At 37.1% G+C, this 16,059-nt stretch overlaps 1 protein-coding gene and 1 long non-coding RNA gene across 5 annotated transcripts in view; one reads left to right on the plus strand and one right to left on the minus strand.

Moving 5' to 3' along the window:
* HHIP (hedgehog interacting protein) overlaps positions 1-16,059 on the minus strand; it is a 92,300-nt gene that overhangs the window by 47,001 nt on the left and 29,240 nt on the right. The window lies entirely within an intron of this gene.
* Positions 1-16,059, plus strand: part of LOC109393120 (uncharacterized) — a 69,347-nt gene that overhangs the window by 45,037 nt on the left and 8,251 nt on the right. For both annotated transcript variants that reach the window (XR_002126185.1, XR_002126184.1), the window contains exon 3: positions 2,225-2,407. This is a non-coding gene — a long non-coding RNA (uncharacterized LOC109393120). The remainder of the gene's footprint in view (positions 1-2,224; positions 2,408-16,059) is intronic.

The raw sequence follows: 16,059 nt of genomic DNA on the forward strand, positions 1-16,059 counted from the left end.
TATATATATATATATATATATATATATATATATATATATATATATATATATTCCCAAAGATTAGATGATGCTATAGAACAGAAGAAATATTTGTTTATGTTTGGGGAGCTTCAATTTTTCCTTTTCTCACTCTCTTAAGGATTTCCTTCTTAGGATCCTTCTTAAATTACATATATATATTTTAAATTATTGAATTGACAAATATGAGGCAAACCTTGTTAGAAAATCAAGTGATTCCTTTGGAACAAGGAGGACAACTTAAAAATGCATCATTAACTTCTTCAAATCCCTCAAATTTATTTTACTTGATGGGTAAGAAGAAGAAGGTGTCCTATTGTCTTGCAGCTTGGAAATAGCTTTCTTAGAATGACTTGGTCTATAATAAAGAAAAATGATTTTTCATAGTTTATTAATAAAAGTCTTATGAATGTAAGGACAATTAACTTTTATAAGAATGAAAGTAAAATTTTAATGGAATTATTAGGAATATTCAATTTTTATATTAAAAGCTAATGAAATAAAATGGACTCATGATTCATTTACCATCTTGAAAGCTAAAATATCTGAGGCATAAAGTCTGACCATTTTGTTTTAAACATTAAACCCAAAAATATAAAGCCTGTTTCCCTGAGAGTTTCATCTGATTTATACCTTTGTAGTTCGAAAAATATTTTTTCCTCCTGTCAGAAAATGGAAGATTCATGGTCCTTCCAATGAAAGGAAGATTACAATATTAAAGATAAATGCTTAACTATAACAAAGGGAACAAAATTGTTTTTAATGAATTTGACCTCTTGCTTTCATAAAGTTTGTTTTTTATGATGTGTGGCTAATATGGTGGTCATGCAGCTAAAAGCATTATCTTCACATCATTATACAGAAATATAACACTAGTATACTTGAGTTTCCTAGTCATGTTTCATTGCTCTTTATTATATATTTCCTATTGTTACTCTAAAGAACTCAAATTGACTTATATGAGAACAAACATTAAACAATTAAGATTATTGCTTTGAAAAGAAACCTTGAAAAAAAAACCAAAAAAAAAACCCCAACAGTTTAGACCACCAAGAAGCACTAATAAATTTAAGAAAATATGAGGTTTCCTCTATTTGACTTCTCTTGAGAAGTTATGCAATACATTGCTGGAACTTCAAGGTCATATAAAAATTGTGGTACTTTTGAAATTATTTTCTGAGTAGAGTTTGTATTTACATGATTTATGTGTCAATTAAACTTGCAATTTACCAAAATAGCAAAATCAAATTCTTTGAATCTTTGATATTTCCATTAATCACTATTTTACAAAATGATCAACTGAATTCTAGCAACGCAGCAACACTAAGACTGAAAACACAATCAATCTAAAGATCCATTTTCACATTAAAAAATCATTCTTATTTCAAAATAACAGTTACAAATCAACATTTAGAAAACAAGCATTTGCTATGCCTCAGATATCCAAATTAAGCAACTCTTTTTGATGTTTGGTATATTACATATTTATACTAATTCTGAATAAAAGCAATTAATCTATACTTATGAAAAATACATCTTTAATATTAAATTATGTAAAATTTAAAATAAGAAGTTTTGCAGTTCCGTGTATGATACTATTCCATTAAGGTGAGATAAGTGTGGGAACTATTGGGTTGTCGGAAAAGTCATGACGCGTTTTTGCAATGAAAAACACAGAAAAAATAAGTCATGACTTTTCCGACAACCCAATATATATTATAGACATCTGAAACATCTGAAGTCCATATTAAAGATAGGAAAGTAGTTATATAATCAGAGTAGGGTTAATGAAGAAAGACTAAAGGGAGGGCTTGGATTTCTTAAGTTTAAAAAAAATATCTGAGTACACATAACTCGCCTTAAATATATGAAGATTTATTGGAAGGAAGACAGTGTCTGGTTGTTCACCTTTTCCAGGAAATTTTACCGGTAGGTATTTTCAATGCAAAGGAAGCTGTGTTCCCTATAATTCTTAATATAATGGAAATTTTACTGTAAATAACTAGAAATAATATAATTTTGGACCAAAAGGCAGAATTTGGAGAATTTCTGATATTCAAATTGCATGCGATTGTATCCTTAGTTAACTCAGGGAAGAGCCAAACAGTGAAAGACAGATCTGTTTTCTAATCGGTTCATAATTTAACGTGTACAGCAATTTGGACAAAATCGGTGGCACATTAATGCTTCCTATTTTACTTTTCAGAATCACCATGCGGAGACCAATCCCTGGTTCTAAATCCTATGGCAACTGAAGTGTTTCTAAAGGTTCCACTTTCCTGACTTTACCCACTGTCATCAACATTATGACATCATTACCATCCTCGCTCACTGCACAGCTCTCGCTCTCAGATTCCAGCACTCCACTCAGTCATCGGGGTGAAATATGGTAAGCCACTTGCTTCCGTGTCATTGTGCATCAAGTGCCTATTTATTTGCATTCAAGAATGTGGGCTCGGGGGTTTTGATTTCCTACGATTGCAACTCGGCTCCTCCACTTGTTAGCTTTTTGACATAGGAAAGTGACTTAGCCTCTCCGCATCTCAGTTTTATCATCTTTAAAATGGAGGACATTTCTTATCTCCTAGGTTGTTGTGAAGTAGTTAATGGACAGAGTGCAGAATGGTGCTCAACAGAAATTAGCCATTATTATTGTACGTCATGGCCGGGCTATTGTATTCTAGTTGGGGAAAAAGAATTTAAACAACTAAGCCTACAAATAAATACATAATTAAATTGTGTGAAAAGGCCATTAAAAAAAAAGAACAGGGTATTATGGGAAAGCCTATCAGACGGAATCTCATTTAGACCAGGGGTCAGGGAAGGCCTCTCTGAAGATACACACACTCAAGCTGAGGCTTCAAGGGGCAGAGAGAAAGAGGGAAGAAAATTGCAAGGAAAGAAAGAATAGCATCTCCCAGAGAGCCCTTTATTAAGTGTGATCCTTTGAGGAAAGAGAAACGTCAGGGAAGAGGACAGAAGTACATACACTTGCTCTCTGTGGAGAGCTTTAGGAATCCGGCGGCGCATGTTAATAGAGTGGAACAAATGTGGGTTCCATAACACCAGAGCTGGCTTTGAATCCTTGCTTTGGGACTTAAGCTGTTTGACTTTGGGGAAGCAATAGAAGCACCCTTGAACGTCAGTTTTATTCTACTGTAAATGAATTATAACTTCTACTTCATAAGGTTTCTTTTTTAATGAAAAATGCACAGAATAAACATTTTCAGTTACTAGCATTCAGCTGGCACAGATTGGCTGCTCACTAGTCAGCACCTTCCTTCCTCATGATGGAGGGCAGAGGGGTGGGCTTGTAGTTCATGTATATGTCAGTGGACAGTACAAGTGCTACCCTTAAATATAACGAAGAATGGAGACTTTAAGATTATATGGAGGGATGAATAATCATTTATTCATGTGTTGATTATTCTATCAGATCTATAACCCCAAAACCCAGATGTCACCCTTGAAATGTATAAGGTCAGCTCTAAAAGAAGTGAGAATTCAATTATTCCTCCTAAGCACTTACATTTTTTTTTTATTTTGATAAGGAAAACTGTTTTCTTTGTTTTGTTTTGTTTCCCCATTTTGATGGTATCAAGTGGAAAACCATAGTTGGATAAAGTGTTTGCTCGTTTTCCTCAAGGCATGTGTGACAAAGTGACTTCAGTGGGGAGGGTCTTAGAAGGGGCATCGCTGATGGCACTTGGTCTTGTGTGTGACATTTGCAGTAAAGCAGCTTGTTTCATTGTCTATCTGAATATTTGAAATATAAGGGACCAATTGAAAAAGGCCTTTTTATATATGAAATCTAAATTTACAGATACTTATTTAATTATGAAAATAAACAAAGATACTTATGCTTGTATTTATACATACTGTGTGAACATAAAAAAAGAAAATATAAACACAAACGCTTTAGCCAAAACTTCAGAGATATTTCAAGAATCATCATCATTCAGTTAACAAATCAAAATTCTAGAAGCAACAATTCATTGCCTAATTATGAACACAAATATCAGCAATATCAACCAACTGCCTTGATCTACTCTTTCTTAAATATTTCCAGATGCAATATATATTGGCTTTTATGTTATACCTATTAAGCTTGGATAGCAGGAACTAGGGAATCAGGAAATGTAAAATTACCTATCAAAATTAATATGCATGATATAAAACTTTTTAAGGACTTTTTTTCTTACACATATAACCAAAATGTAAAGCCAAATCCTGGATATTAGAAATCCAGGTATCTGATAGCCCCTATTTTATTATTGTAAAAATGATTTTAAAAGTTACTGTTTTTAATTGGAAAATTGGCAATCTCCCCAATGTGTGATAAGCAATAGACGATCACAGATATGTGTAAAATTTTTTTGTAGAAAGATATACAGTGAAATATTATTTTTTAAAGAGCCAGACATCATTCCAGGAAAGGGCCTGAGACAGAACTGCCCTCTTTAATTCTGGAGTGACCTTAGCATCCATTGTTGAACTGGTTAGAACACAGATAAAGCTAAGTTTTCTTTGAATCAAGTAATTTCCTGACATAAATCTACATGGAGGTAAGAAAATCATGGACAATACAAAGGACAGCTCGTTTTTCTTCTTTGGCTATAAGAGTTTTTTGTGTCTTTTGGCTGTGTCTGACGATAAGAAGAGCCCACTTTCTTCAACACAGATTTGTAAAAAAGAAAATCTGATTATTCTACCTTGTCACCTTAAAACAATAACAAAACTTTGACTTTCATCACCTAAAAAATAAGTCCAAGGGCTGGCCGTGTGGCTCAGTTGGTTAAGAGCTCCCTCAAGAGTGCGAGCTCTGAGCAACAGCGGTTCGATTCCCGGCCCAAGCTGAGCTGCCGCTGAGCTGCCAACAGGTGGCAGGATGGCTCATCTAAACAAACAACCAAACAAACAAACAAACAAACAAAAAATTCCAAATGATTTAACAGGGAACACAAGACCCTTCACAAGATGATCCTAACCTTGTTTTCCAGGTTTAACTTCTGCCATTCTGCCTCATGTCCTTGTTGTTCCCACCGCAGTCGGCTTCTCTCCTCCCGAGGCGTCCACATCCTAGTAACGCCTTTGCGCTCAGTTAGTCCCTCCGGATCCCCCATCTCATTGCTCGGGAAGAACTTACTGATCTTTTAAGACCCAGCTCCGGCTCTTGTGCAGTCTTCTCTGACTGGAGTTCAGCACGCTTCTCTCTTTTCTTCCTAACACTTTCTACGAATTGCTAGGACACCACACCACTATCATTCATTTTTCTGTTGATTGTCCCCACCAGTTTTCCTACCCCATAAAGAAGAAATTCTTCTATGGAAATCAAGTCTTAGTATTCTTTGACTATATTCCAACACTTAGCCCAATGGCTGACACCTCATAGGCACTCAAATATTTGTTCAGTGTATGAATAAAAGACTATAAATATCAGGCTTGTAGCTCCATCTCATGTATTATGTATATCTTCACCCCACACTCTTCTAAGGCTAAATTTTATCAAGGAAATCATTTAAAAGGATTAATTTAGAAACGGCACTAGAGTAAAGCTTCAGTAAAAATAGAATGCTAATGACTTTCCTTGGTATTAGTAGAACAAAGGAACATATTGCTAATATACAATAAACAGTTGTGAAAACCCTTCCTCTGATAGCAAGAAGTGATGGTCTATAAAATACTAGTCTAAAATTGTTTTTTGAGTTGTAGACTAAACCAAGCAGTAGTTCAGGCAAAAATAAGAGGTAATTATTTCCCAGTATGAGTTTTCAGAAATTCTATGCTTTACTACCATGTTTTTTTTATGATAAACGTGTAAAAGAAAACTAATGAGAATACAATAGTCCTAGAATTACTTCCTAGGATTAATGTCACTAGAAAACATCAGGTAATGTATAAAGGGATAACACTAGATAATTTGTTTTTCTTCATAACTGTTTGCTTAGAGCTTCAGAGCAAAAACACTAATAAAAGTCGGTCATCATTATGATGTCATTCTCATAATTTCCTTAGAAATAAACTAGCAAGTACAAAAAATATTTATAATATACGACATCATCTATGTGCCTTTCCATTGCTTAAACTTTGGGTCATGTTTAGTGAGGCTTCCTGTTTATTATAAAGAACATCTTCTGGGTGAAGTAAAAGATATTAATAAAATCCCTCTGAAGTCAAACTATCTTTGTAAATTGCATGTGTGCAGGTGTAGCTTAAACACTATGGACTGAGACAATTCTATGACCTAATCCAGCAACTTATATAAAGATTCTTTTTTTTTTTCATTTTTGCAACCCAAACTCTTTGGAAGGCATTTATCTGTCACTGAAATGGTTTCAGTATCTAAAAGCAGCTCCTGACTGACATTTCCCTACTGGTATGGGATGGGCCCTAGATGACATTATACACCAAACTTGTTAGAGAAATGAGTGCTCCAATGACATTTATAGTTCTAGTTTTTGGTGCTCCCACTTTAAACTCATAAAACATCTATGACCTGTAGCCACATCCAATTTATAAATAATTGCAGCTTACGTAGGTGGGAGACACAGGAGAATTGAATTCTGTGTAATGAGAATGAATTCTCAACCCTTCCTTTCTTGCGTATAACTTCTTAAATGATGCATTTCCTCATTTTCCCATTCTGCAACTGTTTCATCTGACAGAGTTCATTAATGTCTACCAATTTACAGTTTCTTTGACATTTAACACACTCCCTATGGCATGTGTCTTTTGGAGTATGGGAATGGACTCCGGAAAACAAAAGAACCAAAGAGCCTCAGGTTTCTTCAAATACATTAGAAGGGCATAACCCTTCTCCATAAGTTCTAATATTTAAACTCCGAGTTTATTTCCGCAGAAAAATCAAACTTCCCACTCATCCAGGGTGGGAAGGGCTTATCTCACCACAGGTGAGCCTTTCCCCCAAGACTTGCATATGTAATGTATTTTCACCTGTTGGCTGCCTGGAACTTCAAAAAAAATTTCCACTTAATTCTATAGAAGGACACTGTCAGCCAGTATCAAATGGGGCCTTTCTAGCAAGCCACACTTAACGTCCTTTAAAATTCATATTGCGCAAGGCCAAACCAAGCGTAGCTTCTTTTTCTGCTTTAACAAGCTGTTCCAAGGTTGACCCAAACTTGCAAACAGAGGCTGACCAGAGCAGGAACATAATCTGAGTTTAACTTTGTATTAGTTTATTATGTAATCTTCATAGAAGACAGCGGAGTTGGAAATCAGTGCTGATTCTAGAGCAAAATTTCTTCAGATGTTCACAGGTTGGATTTTGGATGGTTATTGGATGGATTTTGCATGGTTACTAGAGTCAGGCAGACATGAGTTTGAATTCTAGTTCTGCCAGTTTATTAATTAGATATAGGAAGATTACTTAACTTTTCTAAACATGACTTTCCTAATCTATAAAACAGGAATAATAATACCCAGGTTATAGGACTATCACAAGGGTTAAATGGGGTGTGTCTTGTAAAGTCTCTGAAATGTAGAGGAACTTCACAAACGTAACACTGCCTTCCCTATCAAGTTAAAGGGTGTATGCAAATAGAGTGTGAGGTGTCAAATTTAGCTTTGATAATGTCGAAATGGCCTATAGGCCAATAGCAAAAAGATTCCAAAAGTTATTAGGCACCTGGGACACCTAAAGCACTCACTAGATCAGATGACTTTTATGGCTTTGTGGTGGGAGGAAGGAAGACATCAAAGCATCGGCTTAATCTAGGGCAATTCCACGTAGAACCAAAGAATTGAAAGGTCCTGGCTTCACCTTCCCCAGGCAAGGCCCACTGATTCTTGAGCATCCTAATAAAAACTTCCGTCTCCTACTTGTAGGAAACAGAAATATCCTCTGTGAAGTTGGTAGAAATTAAGCAGGATTGCAGCACTGAATTTTATACCAGATACTACATTCAGTCCCGATTTGTTTGACCAGCACCATTTTGGGGTCGCACTTCACATTGAGTGGCAGTTCTCCCCCTCCGTCCCAAAGCACCCTACTTCTATGACAGCAATGTTTATTGCAATGTAGCCTTCTTGGGCAGGACACATGAAGAGAATATTATTACGATATCAAAGGAATTATTGCATAGATGGCTGATGCTTACACAGACAGACATAAGTAGGATTACTTAGTTATTCAGCTATACCAATGAATGATACAAGGGCTGGCTGAATATAACAGGTACATAGAGTGACAAAGCTGTGATTTTTACCAAAGAATAAATCACCTTTGGCCTTGATCATAAAATAAACCTTGATGGTTTATTTTAAGCCTATCTGTCATGGAGCCTAAGAGATAAAGAGCAATGCCTTGAAAAGCAATGATTTGATAGGAAATTCAGGCTAAGCATCTTTCTTTTTAGTGTTTATGCTTTCATACATATTCGGAGAAACTCTTTGTCCCTGTGATTGGTAGGGCCAGTCTCAAGTCTCCCTGGGAAGATCTGACAATACACACGCTGCTTTGCTGAGAACGCTGTGGCCTTATGGTGAGCCAGGACCTCGCGCTACTTTGTCATTCCCTTGTCGTCTTCTTTCTACTTGGAGTCATTTATGTCTTTTATAACCCTTTAATAGTCTATACTAAGTCTATTAACTTAATAGTCAAAGTTGTTATTAGGAACTTTATTTTTAAGTACAATTTACCTTGGATAAGCAGAGAGCAAATGTCTTCCCAATAATTCCTTTTAGGAACATTTCCTATTTTTCCTTTGTTTTCAATATTGTAAACACATCTTTCATCCCCTGTTTCTTCCCCATCCTAACTCCAATAGTATCTTCCATCCATAGACACTCTGCTCTTTTGATAGATCATAACTTAACGTACTCAGGATCACAGAAAACAAAATATTGTATTCTTACCATCCTTTTTTCCTTGAATAACTTCTCTGCTGTTTCTACTGACTTTTTTTTTTTTAACTTTGCAACATTTCCCCAAAGACTGCTTCTCACTAATTTCCTGGCTCTTAAAAAATTCCTTTTTCTTTAAGTTTGGTGTCATAATAATACTTCTGAGAGCCTCCAGGGAGGATACTGAACTTAATTATATTATGGCCACTGTAATTTGGTGGGTCAGCCACACTTACTTCCTTAACCAATTCATATGCTACTCAAGGCTAAGCCAAGAGTAACCTCTCTTTATGCTTAAGCAACAAGCTGTTCCAAGAAAGCCGTTGTTTATAGTATTGAGAAACTGCTCCTCCAACAAGCCACATCCCAGTGTAATGTGCAGTTGGCAAGAAGAAGGTTGTATGGTGTTCGACAGGGGAAGCTGCCTCTTTCGGCCACCCAAGAGGGCAGCAAAAAATAAGTCGCATAGTAAAGGTGGTCTTTTATACAAAGGTCAAACAGCACTTTCCCGGAAACTTCGGGTGGACTGAAAAGTCCTGGCTTAGCAGAGTGAGCTGCCTAATTTCACATGTGCTCGCATTTCACTGTGTGAGTGAAGCTTACTGAAAGATCGGTGGGTGCTCAATTATACTTTTTCTTTAAAAAACAGTGATTAAAAAGGAAACAAGGTGGCTTATGGAAGATGCTGCTTCCTAGGCCAGACATGACCCCGGATCAGCCCCCTTCTTCCTCCTGCTTTTTTCTTCTTCTTTTCTTGGCAGTTGTCTATTGTGACAGCCACCTGCTTTTCCTGATGCTGGAAAGGAGGAGAAGGTGCTAAGGCGGTAGGAGAGCAGAAGAAGGGGGTTTCTTGTTGTTTGTATCAGGCACAAAAATCCCAAGTTCGAATTAACTGACGATCCCTCAATTTTTAAAATGTTTTTGTTTTTGGTCGTTTTGTTGCCATCATCAAGGTCACTCTTATGTGTATTTTATGCTAAATTGCTGATGATCAGATATGGTATAGTTAAGGACATTTTGTAACTTTAACGTTTATAAAACTTTGGCTGACTGTATATCCTGGTTTGTCTGGACACAGCTCTGGTCTATATTCTAGTAAAACAATTAAAAGACTGTCCTTTTACTCTCAAAAGTGTCCCAGTTCGGATGACAAATTAAATGGTCACCTTTACTACAATACATATTTCAACTATCAAGTGTGGGTAAAGAAGGAAAATTTTCAAAGTACACCTTTAGATGAAAATATCAGTTTTGTACAGTAAATGGTGCCAAAGGCTGGCATACAGGAAGATGACACCAGTATCCCTGTCCTCCAGGCACGTATGGCCCACATGGAGAGACAATGGCTGTAAGGTGCCACAGTGAAGCACGTAACTTGCAAAGAGCGTTCTTGGCCTGTTTTGTATAGTGCAGAAGGATGCAGCTATATAGACAGTGGTGCACTGTTAATGGGACAGAGCAGCAGTGTACCCAGAGGGTGAAGACAGGACATTGGGATCTGATATACGTATAAAAGCCCAGGTGTGCCAATGACTGATGGAAACCCTACGTAAGTCATTTACAGTAGGATGTTGCAGGATGCAATCAAAAGTACCTGTACCACTTTCTTTTCACTAGTTGCATATATGGAAATCTCAAAAATAGTTTTTTTGTAGTAATGCCCTAAAAAGTTCAAAGCCCTAGGAAATATAAACCGTAAAAAACATTAGGATTCTTTTCGATGGAACTAAAATGTGCATTTTGAGAATTAGATTAACTTTTCAAGATACCCTTAATTTGTTAAAATATCATTGTGTAAATGATAGCCTAGTGTCTTCAGAGATTTAAAGCAACGTAAGTTCTCAGACAGAGAACTTATGTGTATAGAGAATAACTAATTGGCCATCAAAATCGGAGTTCAGCCAAAGTTTCTTAAAGGCCATATAGTAAATATTTAAGGCTTTGTGGGCCATATAGTCTGTCTGGCAACTACTCAACTCCACTGTCATAGCTCCAAAGTAGCTATAGATAATATATAAACAAATGACATTGCTGTGTTCCAATAAAACTTTATTTGTAAAAATAGGCAGCAGGCCAGATTCTGTCTATAGTTTGCCAACTGTCAATCAAAGTTATTACTACATCATATGTCTTAAGTATACTTTACGCTGGCCCACAAACTATATAATATCCACATATGTGGAAGCAGTTGGCATAATTTATTACAACCTTTATATTAAACTATTTTACTGTAATCTTAAATTTAATTCCCAAGAACCAACCATTGTAACCACAGGGATCTTTTGTTAATTCTTTAGCAAAACTAAAACAAAAAGAAAATTATGTAACTAGTTCCAGTTTTTTAACCAGGGGTCAACTTTTATATTCAGAAATTCCTCATAAATATACTGTACTTGTTTATTTCTTTCATAAAAATGAAGAATGAAATAAATAGTATTTGCTCTGATCATTTATCCCAAGTGAGGATCAAATTTGAGAAAATATTTTATCTCTGTTCAATCTGCTCCAAGGTTCTTTATTTTGAAAAGAAAACAAGAAGCATCAGATTGCATATCGATAACCTAAGCAAATGAACAAGGTTTCAAAATCCTTAACCAAAAACATAAAAATGTTATGATCTGACAATGGAGCGTGATTCTGGAAGTTGCTATTTTAACGTGGGCCAGATTCCGAAACCAGAGATTTTATTTCAGTGCTTAGACTCTCTCAGGTTTTACCTTTCTTTCTCTGCCTAAAGCTATCTATTTTTACCTCTCTGCACCCCAACATTCTCAAGCTATCGTCCCATCAAAACCTACATTTGAGAAAAGAGCCGAAATTTGCTCTCACTGAACTAAAATGACTGGTCAGGGTAAGAATCAGCTTTCTCAGGGCCATCTGCATTTTAACAGAGATCAAGCTATAAAAATTGGATTGATGATCTTTAAAAAATGCATTTCATACATCTTTGTTTTCTTAAATATAATTTTAACTTCTTCGTAATGTTGTAGTGCCCTCCTTTAAAAAATGTGATCTCCTGTGTATTCTGTTTCGTACATTTTTTTCCCTGCAAATAATTCTAATCATCAACAAACAACACTAATGCCGCTGTTTTATGTCTCTCTCTTTCATTTAATTGAAATATAATTGAGAAGTGGATGGAATTCTCTTTTTTAACTTTGATATTTGGGGATGTTTTGAAAGACATAAATCTAACCCAGGGTGAAGCGCTGGCCACAAGTGGTGCCGTGTAGAAGTCCACTTTGTGCTCACAGAAAAACACTGCATCTCCTTTGATTAAGAGCGCCTGAACAACCGACAGGTACTGTCACCCTGACATGATCCATTAGTCGTGCTGTCTGGCCTTTGGGGGATGTTATGGTATGAAGTTTCTTCTGCCATGCAACTCTGCTGCTTCTTACCCCGCTATCGCTTTCCACGTCTCAGTAAATCAGTCTTTAGAGCCCCCTCTGTATCCTCCATATTTCTAGGCCGCTGTTCACTGTCACTCAGAAACACGAACATTCTGGGAAAACTAATAGCAAAACATCAGCCTTGTTAAATAATGAAGATTAATTTTACATATAATTCAATGTCAGCATGGCTCTGTGTGGCTAACCACCCTCGAACAAGTTATTTGGCCTTGTTAGTTTCCTAACTGCAGAATGATTCCAGAGGTCCCTTTGACTTCTAAAAGTTTTATGATTTTATAACTAAAGTACTTAGGGACAGCTGTTGTCTTTGAAGTGCAGAAGCCATTTTTGCTTAATTTTGCTTTTCCAGCTCTGTCCCTACAAGCCGATGTTGCACTGATTGCCAGACCAATGAGACACTCACACACAGCACTGTGACCTAAGCGGTCCACAATCTCTTCTAGGCAATTTTGAAACCCAAAAGCTTTGAAAAGCAAAAGCTGTTGTATGAGGTTAGTGCCAATTTATTTGCCAGCAAAACTAGACCTGAACTATTGAAGCAGTTTAGAGTCTTTATTTATTCCACTCAGTTTGAATATTCAGATGTTTTTCCACAGGTATGTTAATATATATATATATATATTAACATATATATATATTAATATATATATATATTATGAGGTGCTATCCCAGACCCCACCAGGGTTGTCAGGTAATATGTAATATGTGAGCCAGATTGACTTAGTATAAATCTGAAAATCCTTGAATTCTGAAACTTATTGCGTTTCAAGGGTTTCGTGGAAAGGATGGTGAGGGGTGGTGAACCCAGTATATTTCTAAAGATGACCCGAATACTACAATGCTTCAAATTTTACTGCTAAGGAGAAAGAGTGTTTGGTACTGTTTTCATGTTTTTCATGAAACTTCCATGTACATTCTTTGAAAATTGGTATTTTTCACTATGTATCTTTTAAATTATTAGTTAATCAAAATATCCAGTTAATAAGATGTCCCCATTCCCTGTTATGGATTAAAGGGCATTTTATTAATTTTAGTATTTTGCTGGTCAATATTGGGCACAATGAGACAACATCATGCCAAATAAGTAAACAAGTAAATGGGGAGGTATTTGAACCTGCCTAAAAAGTAACCCGGAGACACTTATCCAAAAGCCCTCATTCCTTCCATTTTTCTCTCTTTCTCATACTAAATCTCTGTCTGCATGGTTACAGTTAATTCATCGTAATCCATCATTATATAAAGACAGAACTTCCGGGCTTTTTCCAGTTTCTCTGGCTCAGTTAGAAGTCCAGAAAACATTAGCTCGATGAACGAATCCATCACTGAATGAATGGCACACCTGTAGCCCTCTCCCCGTGTGGAGCTGAGCCATATGATTTTTGCAGATCAGTAAAGCACAGGGAAAACAGTAAGTTCCTACACAGAGACTGCCAGAAAGTAGATGATTCCTTTGAGCTGAATTCCACAACTCTGTCAAGTTTTTGATCAAACAGAAAGTAGCTTTATTGCCATCTTCTGGTTAACAGTCTCCTGGCTGGATTCCCACCTGGCCCTTCCATTGGGGGGAAAGCCAGTTTCAAAGGAAAATGCCTTCCCATCTTTTGACACAATCAACTGACAGAACGAACAGTCTCCAGAGTCCCGTGTGGTCAAATAAAGCAGAAAGGGCGAGTCATTTTAACTTTCTACGTAAAAAATTAAACATTGCTTTTAGAAGGCATGGCTATGGCAGACAATGGTATAATATATGCTAAGGAAAACAAGGAGATTTTCTTAATGAAGGGTAGTGAGTACATGTTTTTAGGTAGAGGAGACTGGCGGGGAAGTCTGTCACACTCATATGTAATACTATTCCTAGTTAAAACTCAGACATATAAGACATAAACAAGTTTTTTTCATTAAAAAGAGGTTAACTTTTTTCTTGAATGCTTATTGCATATGGTTATCATTCATTTGAAGAACATATTTAAAAGTAACAAAGGCTTTCAATGAGAAAATGAATGACTAAAGATTTTCCTAACGGTTAGGATAAGACATGTTCTTGGGTAGAGTCGGGATTTGTGCTTTTCAGACTTTTCCTTTCATTTAAGTGAATAAATAAGAACAGATTTTAATATGCATATTAAATACCTAGCAAAGGCATGCTAACAGACTCGTGTAAATGAATATTTGAAGAGTAAGAAAATGACTGTTACTCTTTAAGTAGTCCACAACACATTAATCACAAATTAAAACACGTCGTACTTGTTTACCAAAGTTAATTAAATTGCACCTAATGGAGCTCAACATGATCGGAAAGAAAATGTGAACTTTAAGCTACAGGGTGCAAATATTCCAAAATCGTATGTTACCAAAATACAAAACCTTCTCATTAAACCTTCATATTCTCCATTTCAACACCTTGGAGGCAGATCCCTACATACTGCTAGTATTCTTGCAGGTTTGCATGCAAACTCCACAGTGACCCTCTAAGAAATATGATTCATGGGTGGAATTGAAATAGAAATTTTACAAAAGCTTTTTAAAGTAAGGCGAGGATTGGGATGGTATACAGGTATTTCTCACAGGGCCTCAGCTACCATTTTTTGGAGATGAGTCATGTTCTGCAACTTAGAAGTTATTAAGTCAGTCTTTTTTACCCCATTGCTTCTGGTAATTCAGCAATGCTTCCTGATGCATATTTTATGGGTACATCAAGTCCAGGTATTTTGGTCTATGTGTCTTAAAAATGAAAGTAGACATAAGCAAGAAACTCGTATGTGAACATCAAGAAAGCACCACGTAGGGGCAGCTGGTTAGCTCAGTTGGTTAGTGCGCAGTGCTAGTAATACCAAGGTTGCCGGTTCGATCCCTGCATGGGCCACTGAGTTGCGCCTTTCACAACTAGATTGAAACAACTACTTGACTTGGAGCTGATGGGTCCTGGAAAAACACACTGCCCCCCTCCTCCCCAAAAAAGAAAGCACCACCTAATCAGGTTTATTGTACCAACACCACCTAATCAGGTTTATTGTACCAACAGCAAGCTTTAGTTGGGTTGCTTTACCAGCCCTTGAAGGTCCCTAAGATACGTCACAGAGGAAAGCTTAGTAAGGAGGAGCACAGGGAGGAAGGAAGGCAGGATGGAATACTAAGAGGCTGGACTCGGATTCAGAGTCGTCGGATTTGTCCAGTGAGTAGTGAATGCCTGCTCTTCCCACTGCCCAGCACTCACTCCCTATCCTCTGGTAACAGCACTCTTGATTTTCTTTTGGGGCATCACCTCCTCCACACTTGGGGTTCAGTGCTTTGGACTATGCTGATCCCTGTCCCTGGCTCCAAAAAGAGCACATAACTCATGCTAATCCTGGTAGCACATGTTCTGAAAGCCGTGAGTGGCGTCACTTTGGAGACTTCTTTCTGCTGCAGCTCTTAGGGGAAAGCAGCTCCTGCTCCCCAGGGTTTGCGAGGATGGAAGGAGGCGAGCCCGGAGCTGCCGCAGCCAGGAAGAAAGCCTGCCCAAGAATGAAGCCAGTGCAGGGGAAAGTGAAGCCAGGTGTTGTTTCATTTTGTGTCTCGCTTAAGCCCATTTGAATTGAGTTTCTGTTTTCCCTAGGATCTCTCCCTTGCATTCATTTTTCAATTCTTTCTAGATTTGGTTCCTAAGCTGCCTTGCCTTCCAGACAAGGAGAAGCTCCCAAATCCCCTGCACCGGGAAGCAGGGGTCACAGTAGCCTGGAAAAACCAACTGGTTCCGGGAGCCTAACCTGTTGCTGGGGGGTAG

This window comes from Hipposideros armiger, unplaced genomic scaffold, assembly GCF_001890085.2.
Source record: "Hipposideros armiger isolate ML-2016 unplaced genomic scaffold, ASM189008v1 scaffold_364, whole genome shotgun sequence".
NCBI classification, from domain to species: Eukaryota; Metazoa; Chordata; class Mammalia; order Chiroptera; family Hipposideridae; genus Hipposideros; species Hipposideros armiger.